General features: G+C 31.4%; 2 long non-coding RNA genes across 3 annotated transcripts in view; one reads left to right on the top strand and one right to left on the bottom strand.

Annotated features, from left to right (window-relative positions):
- Nucleotides 1-81: 81 nt before the first annotated feature.
- On the bottom strand, nt 82-4,139 carry LOC143048414 (uncharacterized). The gene is made up of 3 exons (XR_012969815.1): nt 3,912-4,139; nt 1,749-1,960; nt 82-536 (listed from the first exon to the last, which is right to left on the bottom strand). It is a non-coding gene; the product is annotated as an uncharacterized LOC143048414 (long non-coding RNA).
- Nucleotides 4,140-8,181: 4,042 nt separating this feature from the next.
- The window catches only part of LOC143048415 (uncharacterized), a 7,369-nt gene continuing 550 nt past the window's right edge, over nt 8,182-15,000 (top strand). Inside the window, exons 1-3 of one of the 2 annotated variants that reach the window (XR_012969816.1) lie at nt 8,182-8,223; nt 11,430-11,519; nt 14,173-15,000. The exon at nt 14,173-15,000 is cut by the window's right edge and continues 550 nt beyond it. This is a non-coding gene — a long non-coding RNA (uncharacterized LOC143048415). Of the gene's footprint in view, nt 8,224-8,295; nt 8,325-11,429; nt 11,520-14,172 lie in introns of those variants that run through there. The other variant, XR_012969817.1, reaches the window with a different exon arrangement.

Raw genomic sequence — 15,000 nt, forward strand, 5'->3', positions numbered from 1 at the left:
TTTACCATTTAAAATCAATGAAAAACTCTAATATAAGGCTGAACATACTAGTACTGTAAATTCAGAATTATTGCGTGCATTTATTATTGGATTTTTGTCATTTAAGAGTAATATGAGATTTTAATTTTTTACGATTTTGAGATCAGTTTAATTCATATAAAATATTTCTAAATGGGAGTTTAAATTATTGCGTTTACATCTGTGTTGCAATTTTTGCAAATATAAACCCTCACAACAATTCTTGAATTTACAGTAGCTATTTAAGTAAATCTATTTTTTTTCACAATATCCCTCCACACAAAACATTAATAGTTTCTTATCATCCAGCATTGTGTGATCTTATAGTCCACTTTTTGGTCATTCAGTGCACAGAACATTGACATTATTGTGGTTTCAATATCTTTGGTATTTAAAAGAACTTCAAATCATTGACTGAGTGATGAAAATAATAGCTGATCCAACTTTTGTCTTTGAATTTATTCTGGTCTTGTTTCTATGTTTTCTCCATTTATTCTAGATGATGAATTTCAATCCTTCTGAAAAAGAACCAATAAAATCTGAAGTATTATATAAAATGTTTTGCATACATGTAGCAATAAAAAATGATTTTTAATAAAAATAGCTATGCGGTATGGATTTTACTGATTGTTAAAGGTTGTCCAATGTCATCAGTTTCTAACCTCTTACATCCTTTGGTCTCTGATGGAGAGTTGTCAAATTAGCAATATACCACATCTTCCTATTCTAATACTACCGGTATATAATAATCAATTAATTTATTCTTCTTTATAACGTTTGGGTATTTTCCCAAGTTATTTATATCATATATAAAGATCAATGTTAAAACTTTAGGCAATTATAATAACATATTCCATTATTCACTAGAATTTCAATATATTATACAAAATGCAGACAACAGAAACAATATATATCTTTAAGCTTTTGAAGTTCTGACAGAGTTCAATTTGTGTTTTATTTCAATGTAAAAATACCTTGAAATCTTCGGACATATTGGAAATTATTATGATTATAACATTGATACAAAAAAATATATTGTTTCATACTTATTTTTTGTGTTGTTGGCTTGCTGTCTCATTTTACAGTTATACATACATCAATAATCTTCTTCTTTATTAAAAGTAAATATGGGATATTTTTATTTTTATAATCTGAAAACATTATATTTCTATCGAATAACTTATTACCAAGTTCACAAACACCAACGTGTTTGTCAGATACTTATTTTAAGACATGTATAAATGTTTCAGACCATATAAGTATTTGGACCGTACGTTTATGGTCCGAAACATATAAGTATACTCTTACAGTCCGACCATATGCATACAATCAGACCATTTGAGTATACCCGGTACTTGTACTGTCTAATACCAGAGCTCAACCAAACATGTATTTTTATTTCTACTGCAATTAAACTTTTTGTATTAATCTATTAAAGATTTCAGTTATGTTGATCTGTAATGTATATTTGTTTCTAATAAACTTGACCAACTTCTTAAAATTGGGCAGACTGTACGTGTAGTCTAAATACTCATATGTTCTGGAACATAAACATGATTAACAAGCATTCGACAGGATGTCATGCTAAAATCCCTTAATATTAGTACTAAATTTTGAGTATATATATGTAAATCCACAGGCTACTTACTGAAATTAAAGAGGATACAATTTAGAGGAAGGACTGGACAGATGAATGCACCAACACTATTAAAACAGAGCATAAAACTTACCAAAAACAAGATGTGTTACATTTATCCTTCAGAAGCAGGAAAATTGAAAGTTTTTTTTTTCTTTCTCTGCTGTCCATGGTATAAACTTTAAATTCATTCATGCAAAATGTGAAAATCTGCAAAAGTAGGACCTTGAACCTCAGCTTATCCACATTTTGACTTTTGAGCTGCATATTTTTTTTTCTTTTCATCTTGCTGACAATCTACATGATCTAAACATAAAAAAAATGATAAAAACATAATTTTAGATTAACTTTGTGTTTTTATTTTTGTTGATACAAACAATTTTTCCCACCTTAAAAGGAAAACATCATCACAAAAAAGGAGGTCATACTAACCTCCTAAATATTTAAACAAACCAAAATAATTACTTGATTAAGATCTTGTCATAAATTAATAGCATTGATACTCTTATTTTTGAAGACCATATATATATATATATGTCTTTTGCATACTTATATTCCTTTGTACAACAGTCATGACAGTATGCATATTAAGATTGATTCCGAGGACTTAAATGTTAAATTAGCATGATTAATTTTACAGTTTCTCAGCTCCGTGTACAATATGAGAGTATCTTGCAATACTGTATATTCTGATATTCAGAACATATTGTGAGGTTTTTATTAATGCAAATGAGAGCTGTATATCATTTTCATTTCTGAGACATATTTATGAGCTGAAGACCAGTGCCAAAATTTCCTCACTGCATTGAAGACCCATAGGTGACCTTCGGTCGTTGTCTGCTCTTTGGTTGTCACTTGTGTTGTTGTCTCTTTGACAAATTCCCAGTTTCTACTTCCCATTTTATAACATGTATGCAGATTTTTCGTAAATTACAATAATCAATCACGCAATTCTGTCCATTATTTATTTGTTATTGAAAATAAGCAAAAATAAATGCACACAAAATTTAACATTGTTAATAAAGGCTTTTTTTAAAATTCAAAACAGTTGCCTACACCGTTAATTTCCTTGTTTGATTTATTTCATATTTTTAAAGCCTTAATAGCTAGCTAGATGGTATGCCTGGATGGATCCAGCCATTTTATAAAGGGGGTTCCCTGTTCCCAACCCAAGATTTAGGAGGGGTGGTTCCAACTATATGTTCCCATTCAAATGCATTGAGTGTCCAAAAAAAAGGAGGGGTTCCAAGTTGAACTACCAACCCCTAGAATCCTTCCCCTGTGATCCGGAATTTTTTTCACTTAACCACTGGGGATCTCAACCATTTAAAAGTTTTTCAAACATGTGAGGATGGGGGTGACCCCCCCATGGACTCTCCCTATATTTCATTTGATGTGTTTTATTGTTCCATACAAAAATATATATGGTTTAGGGGTGGGGATCTTGACCGTTTACAAGATAATAGCACATTCTCAAATTGAACGGGACGGGGTGACCCCCAGGGACTTCCTTTTAATTTTAATTGATTTGTTTTATCGTCCCATTCAAGAATATATATGGTTTAAGGGTGGGGATCTGGACCGTTTACAAGATAATAGCACATTCTCAAATTGAACGGGGATGGGTGACCCCCAGAGACTAACCTTTAATTTTAATTGATTTGTTTTACAGTCCCATTCAAGAATATATATTGTTGAGGGGTGGGGATCTAAACCGTTTACAAGATAATAGCACATTCTCAAATTGAATGGGGTGGGGTGACCCCCCAGGGACTTCCCTTTAATTTTAATTGATTCATTTTATTGTCCCATTTAAGAATATATATGGTTTAGGGGTGGGGATCTAAACCGTTTACAAGATAATAGCATATTCTCAAATTGAAGGGGGTGGACTCACCCTCCCTTCTTTCTTCCCCCATAAGTACCTCATCACCCCCCCCCCTTTTCCTCATTTCAATCACCCTGATATGATCTGATAGTTTTATCACTTACAATAGAAATTGGTTTAAATTCCCCAATTAATTCTAGTCGGTCAAATATATGAATAAATTGATTTAAATTTCATTTTTGATAAAGAAGGACAAAAGTTTTCTAGATGGTTAATAAACTTGATAGTTACTAATTTGGAAAGCTTTCAAATTCATAGCATGCGGGTGGCTGTGTTCAAAGTGCTGGGTTTTTTATCACCCTCGTTGTTTGCGAACTAACGATTTAGGCCTGTGGTGGATAATAGTGTGCGTGCATTGATTTTCTATACCTTCTTAATTAATATTTTCAAATACTGACGGCAAGTGTTGTAATGTATCAGTGTCTTATTTGAGACCAACGTGCTATTTACATGTGCGATCGAAAATGCAGGGGAAGGAAACTTGTCAATTGTGTTTATTTTTAATCCAAAATAAAATAAGCCGCCGTAAAATTAATCTTGGGTTAATTCCTCAAATTGATGCAAGAGGCTTCTTTTTTTTAAGCTATATTTTTAATGACTTACACTTTTTACCATTATTCTCTTTCTTTCACTATTCTTTATTCCCTTTTTTCTTTGCCCGTTATTCTCTATACCCTCTTAAGATCTCTTATGTGGACTTTCGGTGGTTTATTTTTTTAGTTCTGTGATAAGTCAATATTTCATGCAGGTTCATGAAATAATGGTTTTATGCATATCAGCCAAGATTGTGCGTGGAATTTTAATAAACAATTCAACACCACATGTTATGTGAATTTGATTAAAATCGATGAACATGAATTTGACAGCTAGTGACCCTTTTACAGGTAAAATTCAATTAACAAATTCTGACCTACTGGCATTCAACACCAAATTACCTACTTGCTGTATATTGATAAATGTGATTGTAGGTCAATACCTCAACATCGTGAATACGCCATGTGAGGTGTTGGTTATGTGTGCTACGGGGTCACTGGTGGCGCCTTTAAAACAGAAAAAAAAAATCCCAGTAAAATAGTGTGGAATTTTGTTGTTGAAAATTTAAGTTGTAAATTCCTGAAAAATGTACTTAATTCCGTTCAACTGCTAACATGTAAGTTCGATACGAAAATAGGATAAAAAGCATCCGAAAAATTTGTGATCAGTAATTGAAGAGCAATGGGTAAAAAAAAAACTGAAGAAGAAAAGTAAAAAGTAAAAGAAAGTCGTTGAATTAATTATTTTACAATTGTTTAAATATATGAGAGAATGTTTTAGGCAAATTGTCTTTATTTACAAATAAATGTATTTAAGTTCAGGAAATGATTTATTCTTCTGGCGGCTTCAAATATTTTTTTATCAATAACTTAGGAGACATTTTTTACTTTTGACAGCATGTCGGTTAAAAGCTCATTAGAGCTTATGTTTGTCTATGTTTTAAATACCATGCCGACTCTAAATAAAGCTTATTTATTTATTTATTTATTTATATTATGAACCGCAGTTCAATTCAATTCAATTCAAAGCTTTATTCATAGTCGGCATGTTACATAACAGTTAATTAGCAAACACAAATTAAGACACAAAATCGTTTACAAATAAATTTTATAGAAGGAAAAAAAGGGGGGGGGTAATACGCTCACATACTTCTAAAAAGATTTGCATATGAAAGCTGTCTAAAGATAATTTAAAATTATTTCAGGAGTTTTGAAAAAAGAATATATATATAGAGTTTAATTTTCGACGTCTATACTGTTACAAAAAAAGGTGATTCTTTTTCAAGATTTGGTATTTCAGTTTCGACTCAAAATTTCTTTTTAAATTGTTAGATGGCAAACTATTTAGGATAAGATTGTATCTGTTCTTTAAGTATTTATGGTGATATTGGCGACGAGTTTCATTATATTATAGCAAGGGCTTGTACAAGTTTTTTATTAAAGAATTTCAACAATATAAATAGACGAAAGTAGGCAAACAATTATTAAGATCTCCAAGCGGGCCAAATTGTACATCGAAAAAGATCTATATTTCTAAACGTTTTTAAATGATATAACTTGAATAGAAAATTTCCCAACTATGTGAAGATTCTTTATATTTCTAAACGTCTTCGATTATTACATACCAAAGAAAAATTTATTTAGCATATTCATATAATTTTATATTTTTTTCCAAGTAAACTTTTTTTTGTCAAGTTTACTTCTATGTGTTTATAACCATCAACAGAGACACATTCTTTGCCATCACAGTGGCGGATCCAGGGGGGGGGGTTCCGGGGGTGCGCACCCCCCTTTATTTTTGCCGATCAATGCATTTGTATTGGGACATATGTTTTGCACCCCCCCCTTTGCCCTGGGTGCCCTGGGTTAGCACCCCCCTTTCGAAAATTCCTGCATCCGCCCCTGCATCACCAATCAGTCCTAATCATTAAAGATCAATTGACAAAATTCAAATGATGATTGGTATTGAAAATGATCATCGGTCATCCGTGACGTATTCTAAAATCCTAAATAACGGCGCATGTCGATAGATAGATAGTTTATTAATTATCGTCTCGCCATTTAAATTTCACCAAGGGGTTGAAGCAATGAAGGACTTTATAAAACCAAGGATGTGTATAGTTACTATACAAATCCTTGATAAAACCAGAGACATATAATACAATTATATTATATGTCTCTGATAAAACTATGTACATGTACTTATTAATATTTCTATAACAAATTATAAAAACGTTTAGTGTAAAAAATCATCGATTTATAAATGTCTCTTTTTGCCTAAAATATATTTGCAGGTTTTGGCATTTTTGTAAATAACATTAATGTTTTGGCATGCATCCCAATGCAAAACACAGGTGACAGCCGATTCAAACTTAAATAACTTCTTTAAAGTTGGTTTTATTTTATCAGAGACATATAATACATGTATATTATATGTCTCAATACATGTATTTATGTCTCAAATTTTATCAAAACAAAAATTACAAGATTAAGAAATAAGTTATGAATCGAATGAATACCCTCAACACTAAAATACATGTCCTAAGTGACTTTTTATGTCTTGCGTGCACCGAGGAGATCCTTAACGGTTTTTAGACGTACCATTATTATTTATGCATATATTTGAAGCATTTTGTACATTATAGGTATTTATATGTGTGTATCAGACAAAATGACTTCCCAATTAGCAGAGGCGGATTTAGGTTTTTTTTCAGCCCCACCCCCACACACTAATCCTGGAAAATGGGAGATTATATAGGGAATCACTGAAGCATGACTGGCAGGGACCCCCTCTTAGGCAGTCAATGGGTCCCCACTTATGAAAATTTCTGGATCAACCACTGCTTAGTTCTAGTTATCTAAGGTCCTAGTGTGAAATATAACCAATAGGAATTGGTCTTTTTAAACACTTTTACATAGGCCTACATGTATACGTTTTGTCAAGGGTTGGTTCATTACCGACCGTGCAAGGGCTGTATAGCAAGTCAAGGTCGTTAAAAACTTCCATTTGTTGGTTCATGCAATATTGAAATTATGATTACTCAATGCGCAGTTACTAGTTACTAGTTACTGAAGTTGATATTAGCTACTCTTCTTCTTTATTTCATATAATTGATTTTTTGATTTTTTTTCTTCTAAAAATTTGTGGTGTTGAAATAGGGAATAGACACAGATACCTAAGCACATTTAACAAAAGAAATTTTGTGTAATGTCATCAATCTGTATTACACGTAGACAGGATGTTCTCTAGAAACTTAATTTATACACACCGGAGAGTACACGCACTGTCGTAATGGAAAATTGCTGTATGTTATAATTACCTGTAATAATCTGTAATCAGCTTTGCAACAAATCAGTTGACTGACCATGTCATTACAGTTCAAACAGATTTCCCTCAAATCAAAATGGAATATATATATATATATATATATATATATATATATATTCATTTTTTATATCTTTAAAATTTAAAACTTTAAAAAGTACACTTTGACAAAATTATGAAATATAACGAATTGAACAATTTAAAATAGTATTTTAACAAAGTTCAAGATATATAATTTTACAACGATCCTAAAAATATCCAAACAAACGATAAATCTAACGATATGAACCTACACAGTTTTATATTTTAAGACTGACACACACCAGTTTGCTAACTCAGTGTGCTGGGCCAGGGTGCTGGGTGAGGTGTTGGCACTTGATATACATGTATCATTAAGTTACAGTTCTGTTAAGATTTGACTGCCTTTTTACAGGGAATTTTTATTCTTACAGTTAGTATATACTGTTCCTGGCTTTAAACATTTTAAATGATTCTCTGCTCAGCAACTGGTGCGTAATTAGCACTTTTTTCACATGATTTTATTCAAATATCTTGTAGCAGTAAAAAACACAAATTAATGTATTTTTCAAATATCTTTATTCAGCTTAAAATAATTATAGCGAAAAACAGCGAACATGGGAAAATGAAATGTTTTTAGTAGCCTCATTATTAAATCTCCCGGTGAGTGTGATCAAATAAAGAGGTTCTCGAACTCCGTAATACTTGGAAAATCTTATCTGATTCAGGATCAATTCATCGGTTACACTCCCCTATATATCACCAGTGATTCTTTGTTTTTAGCTGACATTCTGAAAAAAAGTGTGTAAGTGTTGACTCGCAATTTGCATGATTAATAACAGATATCGACTCGTTACCCGGACTACTGCAAAAAACGATTATTCAGTTTACTGATTTAGATGGAAGGTAAACGGACAAAAAGTCGCAGGACAAAAAGTCACAGGACACGAAGTCACAAACAAATTGTTGACAATTGGTTTGAATATATATGAAAAAGATCTTGAAATATTTTCTTTTTATTACATATATTCATTTTTAATTTAAGGAAATTGCTCATAGAGCTTGATAAACACGATAAATGGAAATGTATTAGATTTTAATCTTGCAAAGGATATATTTATGGGGCCATATTTATTGGCAAATTGAAGCCATTTAAGTACCTTCTTCTTCTTCTGGAAGTCCACCCTATCTGCAGGGTCACCGCATTTAAAAATTTTGTTTATTTTTAAAATTGCGTTATTTAAAATTCTATCTACTGGTTAAAATTTAAAATAATATTAACAGAGTTAGAATAGGATAAAACTAAAAATTAGTTAAAACAGGAACTTGTATGTACACTATACATTTAAAATTATAAAATGGATAAAAGTAATCTTATCAGTTGTTTAAATTCTCTTTGAAATTTTGTTTTCATAACAATTATTTGATTATTATTGATATTTATTGAATAAATTTTAATTACTAAGTTGCTTCTTAAATAAAACTTCAAGAAAAATACAAAAAAAAATGTTTTCTTGTTCAAAGAAAAATAATCTCTAAACTGAATTGTGACTTTTTGTCTGTGACTTGTTGACCGTGACTTTTTGTCCTGTGACTTTTTGTCCTGTGACTTTCTGTCCTACATTCAGATTGAATAGGGGTTTGGTTGACCCCGTCTTCCTCTATCTGAGACTATTATCTCAGTGATGAACTTAATGTTTTATGTATTGTGCTTGTCATATATATGTTGGATAAAAGCTCTAGAGCTTATGTTGTATTGTATGTATAACCAACTTTAAATAAATCTTTTTTGTTAGCCCATAACAACTAACAAGTAAGATTTAGGTTTCTTCTTTTTGTAATACAAACAATTATTACACCTTGAAAGGATTTTTTTTACTATGACGGCGTCCAAGAAAAAAGTTGTAATAGCTAGACACTAACTTTATATTGGACCCTAGTAGCTTTATATGTGCTTGTGGTTGCAAATGTAAATGCATGGATGCCTGCTACACTGTAGAATACATAACAAGGAAGCTTTGCTTTGCTCTTCATGGAGTACGAACTCGTCTTCATAATTAAAAACCTTCCGCCAAGCAAGCGTAAGGGTCTTTGACAGTAACCAACACTTATCTCACGAGGCGTACCTAGTATGTCTTTTTAGGTATATATATATATAAACATTTATTCGTCATTGTGCAAAGTGCTCCTTTGAAGGAGGGATTTTCTAAACCAGAACAGAACAGAATAGCCATGCAAGACTTTATTATCATTTGGACTAATATTATGGCACATTTTGTCTTACCACAGGGATTTGTGTCAATTTATCTGGTTTTCTATCCTCTGACCTCATTTTCATGGTTCAGTGGTTATTGTTAAGTTTTTGTGTTTTGGTCGGGTTTTCTAATATTGTATGCAACATGTCAAGTATATTTGTTGTATGAAAATTTTTAGGGATGTACATGTTAGACAGGCATGTTTTATTCAATCTTGACCTCATTTTTATGGTTCATTGCTTAATGTTACCTTTTTGTTTTTTTTGACCAGTTTCTCTAATTTATTATTTTCAAATTAGCAAAAGGTCAACTAGGTGCATATATCTGACTGAGAAGTTTCATCTTACTTTATTTTCATAGTACATAGGACAATATAAAAAAAGAAGATGGGTATGATTGGACAACTCCCCATGAGAGACCAAATGAACTAGAAATTAACAACTCAAGGTCTGACATCCTACAGCCTTAACAATGAACAAATATAAAAAAGAAGATGTGGTATGATTGCCAATGAGACAACTGTCCACAAGAGACCAAAATAACTCAGACATTAACAACTAAATGTCGCCGTACGGCCTTCAACAATGAGCAAAGCCTATACCGCATAGTCAGCTATAAAAGGCCCCGATAAGACAATGTAACACAACTCAAACGAGAAAACTAACGGCCTTATTTATATAAATAAATGAACGAAAAACAAATATGTAACACATAAACAAACGACAACCACTGAATTACAGGCTCCTGACTTGGGACAGGCACATACATAAATAATGTGGCGGGGTTAAACATGTTAGCGGGATCCCAACCCTCCCCCTAACCTGCAACAGTGGTATAACAGTGCAACATAAGAATAAACTATAAAAATCAGTTGAAAAAGGCTTAACTCATCAGATGGACAAAAATACAAGTGGACGTGGCCGGGTACTTGTACATCCCTACACAAAAAGACACAATGAACAGATCTGAGAGTACTCCCAATTATACTGCATAGTCAGCTATAAAAGGTCCAGAAATGACAACGAAAACAATTCAAACCAGAAAACTAACAACCTAATTTATGTACAAAAAATGGAAAAACAGTTAAATGTTACACATAAACAAAGGACAATCACTTAATTATAGGCTCCTGACTTGGAACAGGCACATATATTATGAATGTGACAGGGTATTAGGAACTATGAAAATGTTTAGCTTTTGTGGTTTGGTTTATTTTCCAGATACTGTAAGCAATAAGGTCACTTAATTTAGTGAACGGAATGATTGTAAGATGCACATGTCTGTCTGTCATATTTTATATGACCGTGACCTCATTTTCATTGGTCAATGAAACACTGCATTGTTTATCATAATTATGCTTAAAGTTACAGGTAGATTATATTTGTAGGATATGTAACAATTGTAAGGTGTGCATGTCTCTCTGGCAGATTCATAAAACCATGACCGCATTTTATGGTTCTTTGGTCAATGCTAAGTTTTCTTGGTTTTGTCATTTTATCAGATATTATAAGCATAGGTCTACTTGTTGTACGAAATGAATGCAAGGTGTCATATAAAAAAAGAAGATATCTGTTTGCCAAGGTTAAATTTACTAAGACCTCATTTTCATAAAACAATGATAATATTAAACAGCAAGAATGAGAATCAAGTCAAAGTTATATACAAATGAGGCAAAATTTTCAGTTGCCTACTTTTTATGTATTAGTAGAACTTTATTTTTGTCATTAAATGATATTGTTTACCCTTTTATGTGTAGGGCAAGAATATTAAAGATATAAAAGGGAAACTATAAACAGAAGAAATTATCAACAAAAATAGATTTACAAAGGTCAACAAAGCCTAAATGGTAAGTCCACTGTTGAAAAAAGTTTTAGCCCTTGAGTAATGATTAAATATTTATTAAAATAAGATGTGGTACGATAAATGAGAAAACTATCCATCAGAGTTCAATTAAGTGGATGTAAGCATTGTAATTACTTATTAGAGGCCAATGATGACCTGTTAGTAATGAAAAAACTCATACCCTATACATGATATAGTAATCTATAAAAGACAACGCTAACAAAATTTGAAACAAAGCATCAATTCAAATTTGAAATATACCAGACTAATTTATAAAAAAACAAAATATTATGAAATACAAAAATGACGGATATGAACCAACATCAACCACTGAACTATGTACAAGCTCCTGATATTGGACAGGCATAATATGGCTGGGTTGATATAAAAATAAGAAGCAGTCTGATTTCAAATAAGACTTTTCTCCAATAGAGATAAAATGACATTTAACAATGTTTAAGGAGGCTCGAGGGTATAAAAATTTCAGAAAAATATTAAATTTTTTTTTTTTACATAACTAATTTTATTTATAACTTTATTAGTTTTTACTTTTTCATATGGTACAGAAATCATTCTAAAAAATCCATTCGTTTTGGCCCCAGACAACTTTTAAAATGTATATATCATTGAAAAAGCTCCAAATTATCTCCCTTTGGTGCAGAAATGCCATTTTTTGGCATGAGAATTGTAATATCTTTTTTAGCTCATCAGTGACCTATATTTTTTATAATCATTTTTAACTAACTTTACTTAAACTAAACTATTGTAAAATTTAAGCGATTTCTGTAATTAAGTTCTTTTTTCATTTCAAAATTACCTGTATTTCTCCTATTAGTTAAACAGAAAAAAAAGTACCGTTACAAAAATGTATATATATGCTTCTTTCAAAGGCGGATTGTGAGTGTGATTGAATGGTGTCCCCATTTTTAGCTCACCTGGCCCAAAGGGCCAAGTGAGCTTTTCTCATCACTTGGCGTCCGTCGGCGTCAATGTCTGTGGTCGTTAACTTTTACAAAAATCTTCTCCTCTGAAACTACTGGGCCAAATTGAACCAAACTTGACCACAATCATCATTGGGGTATCTAGTTTAAAAAATGTGTGGTGTGACCCGGTCAACCAACCAAGATGGCCGCCTCGGCTAAAAATAGAACATAGGGGTAAAATGCAGTTTTTGGCTTATAACTCAAAAACCAAAGCATTTAGAACAAATCTGACGGGGTAAAAATGTTAATCAGGTCAAGATCTATCTGCCCTGAAATTTTCAGATGAATCGGTCAATCGGTTGTTGGGTTGCTGCCCCTGAATTGGTAATTTTGAGGAAATTTTGCTGTTTTTGGTTATTATCTTGAATATTATTATAGATAGAGATATACTGTAAACAGCAATAATGTTCAGCAAAGTAAGATCTATAAATAAGTCAACATGACAAAAATGGTCAGTTGACCCGTTTAGGAGTTATTGCCCTTTATACTCAATTTTTAACCTTTTTCGTAAATTAAAGTAATCTTTTACAAAAATCTTCTCCTCTGAAACTACTGGGCCAAATTAATCCAAATTTGGCCACAATCATCTTTGGGGTATCTTGTTTAAAAAGTGTGTGGCGTGACCTGGTCAACCAACCAAGATGGCCGCCAAGGCTAAAAATAGAACATAGGGGTAAAATGCAGTTTTTGGCTTATAACTATGAAACCAAAGCGTTTAGAGCAAATCTGACAAGAAGTAAAATTGTTAATCAAGTCAATATCTATCTGCCCTGAATTTTTCAGATGAATTGGACAACTGGTTGTTGGGTTGCTGCCCTCCAATTGGTAATTTTTAAAGAAATTTTGCCGTTTTTGGTTATCTTGAATACTATTATAGATAGCGATAAACTGTAAACAGCAATAATGTTCAGCAAAGTAAGATCTACAAATAAGTCAACATGACCTAAATGGTCAATTGACCCCTTAAGGAGTTATTGCCCTTTATAGTCAATTTTTAACAATTTTCATTAATTTGGTAAATTTATGTAAATTTTTACCAAATATAGTTAGTTCTCTGTTACTAATGGGCAAAGTTCATTATAGATATAATTGTAAGAAGCAAAATTGTTCAGTAAAGTAAGAACTTCAAACACATCACCATCACCAAAATACAATTTTGTCATGAATCCATTTGTGTCCTTTGTTTAATATGCACATAGACCAAGGTGAGCGACACAGGCTCTTTAGAGCCTCTAGTTTTAATTTAATTTTTCTATTTTTCTATAAAGTATAAGATAAAGTTCATTTATAGAAAAATATAGCGTAACCCTATATTACATGTATGAAGAAAAAAAATTGATTGAAACCTGTGAGCCCCCTTAATTTAACAAAAATAGTTCACTGTACAGCCTTTGACAATGAGCAAACGCTATACCGGACAGTGGTTTTAATAACAGCACAACATTTGAACAAATTGTAAAAATTTGTTGCAATGGGCTTAACTCAAAAGACTGCAACAAGGAACCAAACAATAACCAGTAATATGTAAATCATAGACACAAAGCACTGAAATAAGAGTACTAACAATAGATATTTAAATGAAAGTTTATTAAAATGTTCATAAACATGATAAAATAGTCATTTTATTGCTGTATTTCTCTTCACTGATAATATTTGAGTTTTGTGTATTTGTAGGTCAGACATCTCGGTTTTCATGGTCATCATTCAACAGATCAATACTGAACAGAAAACTTGGAAGATGATATTTTTCTCAACAGTGCGACTTTTTTTATTAATTTGAAATGGAATGTTTTTTTCTACATTTAATAGAAAAAGGAAATTTCAACATATGACTATAAACCAAAAGGAGTCATATCATCACGATCATAGATGCTCAAGAACTTGATCATGTAAACGCAACAATGTTATTATCAATTGAAAGAAGGAACGAATGAACAAAATATTAGTATGTTGTTGTCCAAATAAACCTGCTTTGTCTTCTCATTTGAATCGCTCCATCCAATAAAGATGTACCGAGGAGGATCTTTGAAGAACAGATTGAAAAATGTTTTGTCTAAGAATTGCAGGAATATTCTAGTGGATGAAATAATTTATTGACTTGACTCTTATATAGTGGACTGAATAATTGTACATAGCAAGCAGCGAAAAAGAAAACTAAAACTTTAACACAAAAAGTGTTTAAATTATAAATTTGCAAATATAAGCATAATATTATGTACACCACAAAAGGTATATCATTCAAATTGTTTGCATATTCAATCATGTATTGCAATGAAACTATAACAAAGAAAACCTTACTTCATGAAAAGAGTAAACTATTCAGTCAGAATATGAAATATTTTTTTCAGTTCTATTTTTCATTATAAAATAAACAAGACAAAGATTTCAAAACAATATTTTTTCATTTATTTAAACATGTCATCATTTTGTTTCAGTGAAAGAACTTTACTCTTTGACCTTAAATTTTATTATACATTCCAAAATCAGAATTATAATCTTTAT

Source organism: Mytilus galloprovincialis, chromosome 10, assembly GCF_965363235.1.
Source record: "Mytilus galloprovincialis chromosome 10, xbMytGall1.hap1.1, whole genome shotgun sequence".
NCBI lineage: Eukaryota > Metazoa > Mollusca > Bivalvia > Mytilida > Mytilidae > Mytilus > Mytilus galloprovincialis.